Here is a 5000-nt window from a genome sequence, read left to right as displayed (position 1 = left end):
CGGATCTTCAATCTCCCAGATCATAATCTTTGTGTTTGCATGTTTCTACAATTTATGCTCCTGTTGTTTCTATTTTCAACTTCAACATCTCAAGAACAAGAAAAATGACTGATTTCAAGCGTTTATATGTGACTCTAAATACCTTCTTAGAAACCAAACTTAAAGGTGAAGCGCAACACGTCCGTTGATTTAATTGCCAATTCTTTAACGTAATGTTTGAAAAACAACTACCTGCGCCAGTTTAATACACCGTGAAACACATTTCGGTTGTTTGCTGTGCGGCTGTATCCCAACATTGACCTTTGAACGTATCTTGATCAGTCAGCGTGCGACAACACAACGGCATATTAATTCGTTTCGTCTGCACAGTTTTAATATTGGAGGGCTTTTAATATTGGACAACATACTCTCGAGGTTTCGGAAAACAGTGTAAAATTCGTGATATTTGACATTCTAAAATTGACCGGACGGCTCTTTGATCGATATCGCTCGATGAACGGGCGCGAGTCAATATTTTTCAAAGATAACTTTGAACATTTCAATGCAACTGGAAGCACAAAAACAATGCATAGATGATTTCAACGATCGCATTTTCCCTGAAGTGCCCAAAAGGTGCAGCGACCTTTTCATAGGAATTTACTTCTGCAGTCATGATAATGTGAGTTGTTGACAGACACAGGACACAGGACTGTTTTTCAAACACTGATAAACACCTTCTACAGAGTTTCAAACTCCATCCAAACAACAAGGTTTCAAACATGTTTCAAACAATTTTAAACACGTTTTAAACTAGCTGAGTTAGTTCTAAAGGCATTTTTCATCTGGACGGTAATTTCATATACCGGTATTCCTAAATGGGGACGTAGATCTCGCGTGACACAGACCTTAAGAAGACGTTCATGTTTCAAAATTCAGTGTATCGTGCTAATAGGATGTTTGATCAAGTCCAATCAGAAGACCAATATTTTTTATCTATCGGAAGTCTTTTGGAAGTCCCGACACCTCTCATTCCGATGATCAGTGTTTAATCTTGTGACTTCATCGGAATAGTTGCACTTGAGTTTCCGATATGACTTCCGAACAATCGGAAATTTGACCTTCCGAAATTTGGAGAAGCTCCCTTAAGGAGATTTAGATTGATGGCTTTTAAAATTAATGCAGTGGTCCGTGGTTTTTTGAGTGTTGAGTATGAGTGTTCCATGTTGCGTGACAGGTTTATGATTTCTTTGTCTGCAATGAAGTCTACTAATATAATACTGAAGTCTAGCTGCACAAAGACCCTCCCAAATGGCATATTTTTCACAAATATAATTAAAACTTCTCCAAAACTTTTAACCTGCAAAAGACTAAAAAACGACCATACATGTAGTACTTTGAAAATTACATATATGTGGGTTTAAACTGTGTAATTTGATATGTTGCCATGGATCACTGAATAAGTTTAAATGCAGGCTTTCAGAACGCTGTTTTATCAGAATAAAAACGTTTGTCAATTTAACTTGCTAGAGTATTTGAGCTTATTATCCTGACTTTTTTTTCCATTTACAAGATTTTTTGCTCCTTACGACACAGGAAAATATCTCAAATAATGAAGCTTATATTCTAGATCTTTTCACTTAGACTTAGTTCAGTTATGTGGCTCTGCAAAATACACTGCAACAGCAAACATGTGTTTTACTACCAAAATCACTTAACTGTTTTCACTCCAAAAAAAATGATCAATTGCATTTGAATTTCGACTTTCTCACATGACCATTTGAAGCGCCCTGATTTGTGATGTGTCATTCTTGATGTGAGCGAGGCGGTAGGAAATAAAGAAACAGACTGTGGCATGAGATCAATGTGTATGGAGTGCTTTCCACCATTTGGGAATGATATGTGGTCACTGATGGTTGAGTGGAGGGCGAGATTTTTCAACAGAGTTCCACCTGGGACGTTTTAGAGGTATAGGATTAAAGTACAAAATGAGTGGTCTTACAGTTTCACATATATGGAAGACGTTTTGTCCCGCCTTGGATTTTCCACAACGACCAATAAGAACAAACGAGAACATATGTCAAATGTTTTCTTTTACATTAATTTTATTTGCAACATAACTGTACTTGAAATGATACGTGCCAAAATTTTCCCAGCAGTTGACAATAGCGATATGCCTCTGTAATTGCCGCACTCTTTTCTGCTGCCCTTTTTGAAGATGGGTACAATGATGGTGTCTTTCCAGTTCTGTGGCATTTGCTCCTTTCTCCAGATGTCAACAATCAACTCGTGCAGCTTCCCTTGAAGTCTCTTTCCACCGTGCTTCCAGACTTTGGCAGGGATCCGGCAGCTACCAGGCGCTTTATTCTCCCTAGTCGATACGACCGCTGCTTGTGTTCTCATCAATTGTATATTCCATCGACTGAAACTCCTGTCGGCACTCTTGGGTTTTTAGCTTGCTCACGTTTAGCTTTGGTGTTGGCTTTCCCTTAATTTTATTTCTCTGGGATCTCATTCTGAATGCAAGTTTCGATCTGATCAAGTTATGATAAGTGGCACAGTCTGCCCCTCTCATTACTCTAGTGTCGAGTACGTCATTCAGATCTTTCTGTCTCGTTATTACATAGTCCAGGAGGTGCCAGTGTTTTCACCGAGGGTGCATCCAGGTAGTTTTATGATACTGCTTGTGCTTGAAGACCGTGTTCGTGATGACAAGGCTGTGTTCGGAACATAGAGCCAGTAAGAGTTCGCCGTTCGAGTTGCATTTACCGGTGTCCCTATGACACCAGGCCAGTTCTCAGTCTCTGTCCTGACACGAGCATTGAAGTCTCCAGCAATTATCAGCTTGTCGGAGATGGGGACATTCTTGATTGTCTCTCTCAAGACACTGTAAAACTCTTCCTTGTTCTCATCGGGGTTAGTCATCGTCGGAGCATAAACACTCACAATGGTCACAGATCTTTTCTTTTGGAGTGGCATTCTCAACACCATAACTCGATCAGAGATCGGTGATGGTTCCTGATCGAGGTCTTGTGCAATTGAGTTCTTTATTGAGACCCCAACTCCAGACTCTCTTTTCTTGCTCTCTGGTTTTCCACTCCAGAAAAAAGTGTATCCATTATCAACGATGCTACCACTTTGAGCCAGTCGGGTCTTGCACAGAGCAGCTATGTCTATATATTATCGACTCAGCTCCATTGCCACAAGTGCTGTTTGGCGCTCAGGTCTTTTCGAGCCTTCTCTGTCCAGCAAAGTTCTAACATTCCACTCTGCTAGGTTAAGAGATTTCCTGTTGTTTCCTTTAGCTCCTAACTTACTTTTCACAGGGTGCCGGAGAGGGAGCAGCCCAGCACGAACCTTGTTGACCCGGGGGACGTTCGAGCTGGTATGAGATTTCATAAATGTTGCCATTTCCATAAAACTGCATGCGAATATTTAGGGGTTCCTGGCTTTCGCAGGACCAGGTTTGCTCTCTCGGCAGGTAGGGAACGGTCATCTAGCGGGCAAGAACAGGTTGAGACATGCTAGCGTTTCCATCCTGCTGCAGCGACTGGCCGATGGATATGTTTGTCTATCCTCACCCTGTAGATGCTGTCGTGGGGCACCCCTGGTTTAGCTCCTGGATTGGCCTTTTACAGATATTATTTTTAGTTCTGTAAGGATGTCCAGGCACACCCTCCCTCTCCGAGGAGAGGGGATGTCGGTTTAGTCGCCGGCGTCCTGACCCATGCAACAGGTGGTACCGGATTCATGGTTACCAGTAGCAGGTCGATTTTCACGGCCTGACCTGACCAACTAGAGCATGGAAAGCCGCAAGGGGACTCACTGAATGCTGTTAGTGCAGATTGTGTGGTGAACAAAAAGAGTCTGTACAACATCTTTTGGCTGGATGCAAAACGATAGCAATCACTGAGTATGTAATAAGACACAACAGAGCGCTAATGATAATGGCCGGCAAAGGAATACAATTTGTTAGATAAGAATGTGAAATGGTACCAGGAGAAATGGTCAAGGGGACATGTTTTGGAGAATTCTCAAGCAAAGCTGATTTGTGGATATGTGATATGTGAAAATACCATTGAAAAGAAGAGAATTGAAAAAAAAAACAAACAAATTACAGACAGCTTGCAGTTGAACTTAAAGCACGAAGACGTGATCAGTGCACTCGGTGGAGGTATAATAGAGATAGTAAAGGTACTGGAAAATATTTTTGAAACAAACGATTTGTGCAAGAAGGTTGTTGCGGAGATACAGAAGACAATTTTAATGGACAGTGAGACAATAATCGGAAAGGTGTTATCAGGACTTGTCCAGAGTGACATTGAGTAAAATTCATGATAAAAGCGAAGTTGTGAAAGGGGCCAACAAAATTCTTGGTGGTACGTCCCTCAATTAGGCTATATTGTTTAAATTTGAAATTTACGGGGTATATACCGCTATAATCTTTACATAATAATAATAATAACAACAATAATAATAATAATAATAATAATAATAATAATAATAATAATAATTCTTAAAATATCAATAATTACAAGGTGCAAAGGAATTTTCAAACTTGTTTATGTTTGTTTGAGTACACCGGTGGCTCAGTTGGTTGAACATCGGGCTGTCATGCGGGAGGTTGTGAGTTCAACTCCGGTTGGACCAACACTCAGGGTCTTAAAATAACTGAGGAGAAAGTTCTGCCTTTGTAATTACATCTGCAAATCGTTAGACTTTCAAGTCTTCTCAGATAAGGACTGTAAACCGGAGGTCCAGTCTCATAACCCTTGTTGGAAATTAAATAGTATGGGACGTGAAAGAACCCACTCAGTATTCGATAAGAGTAGGGGATGTAGTCCCAGGTGTTGTGGTCTGACCTTATCTGGACGGGGGCATCTTTCACTTCCTAAAATAAAAATTGTAAACTGTGTAATAAGCAGTCTGGCTAAAGTCCCCCGAAAAACATTCATTTGTAAATTAGTCCTGAAAAGCGCCGAGGGGAGAGACTAATAGCTTCACTCACTCACTCACAATATTAG

At 40.7% G+C, this 5000-nt stretch overlaps 1 protein-coding gene across 1 annotated transcript in view; it reads left to right on the top strand.

The window, feature by feature from the left end:
- The window catches only part of LOC138051998 (ubiquitin conjugation factor E4 B-like), a 57437-nt gene that overhangs the window by 9043 nt on the left and 43394 nt on the right, over nucleotides 1-5000 (top strand). The window lies entirely within an intron of this gene.

The sequence above is a fragment of the Montipora capricornis genome, chromosome 6 (assembly GCF_036669925.1).
Source record: "Montipora capricornis isolate CH-2021 chromosome 6, ASM3666992v2, whole genome shotgun sequence".
Taxonomy (NCBI): domain Eukaryota; kingdom Metazoa; phylum Cnidaria; class Anthozoa; order Scleractinia; family Acroporidae; genus Montipora; species Montipora capricornis.
This window is presented reverse-complemented; position numbering and strand designations above follow the sequence as displayed.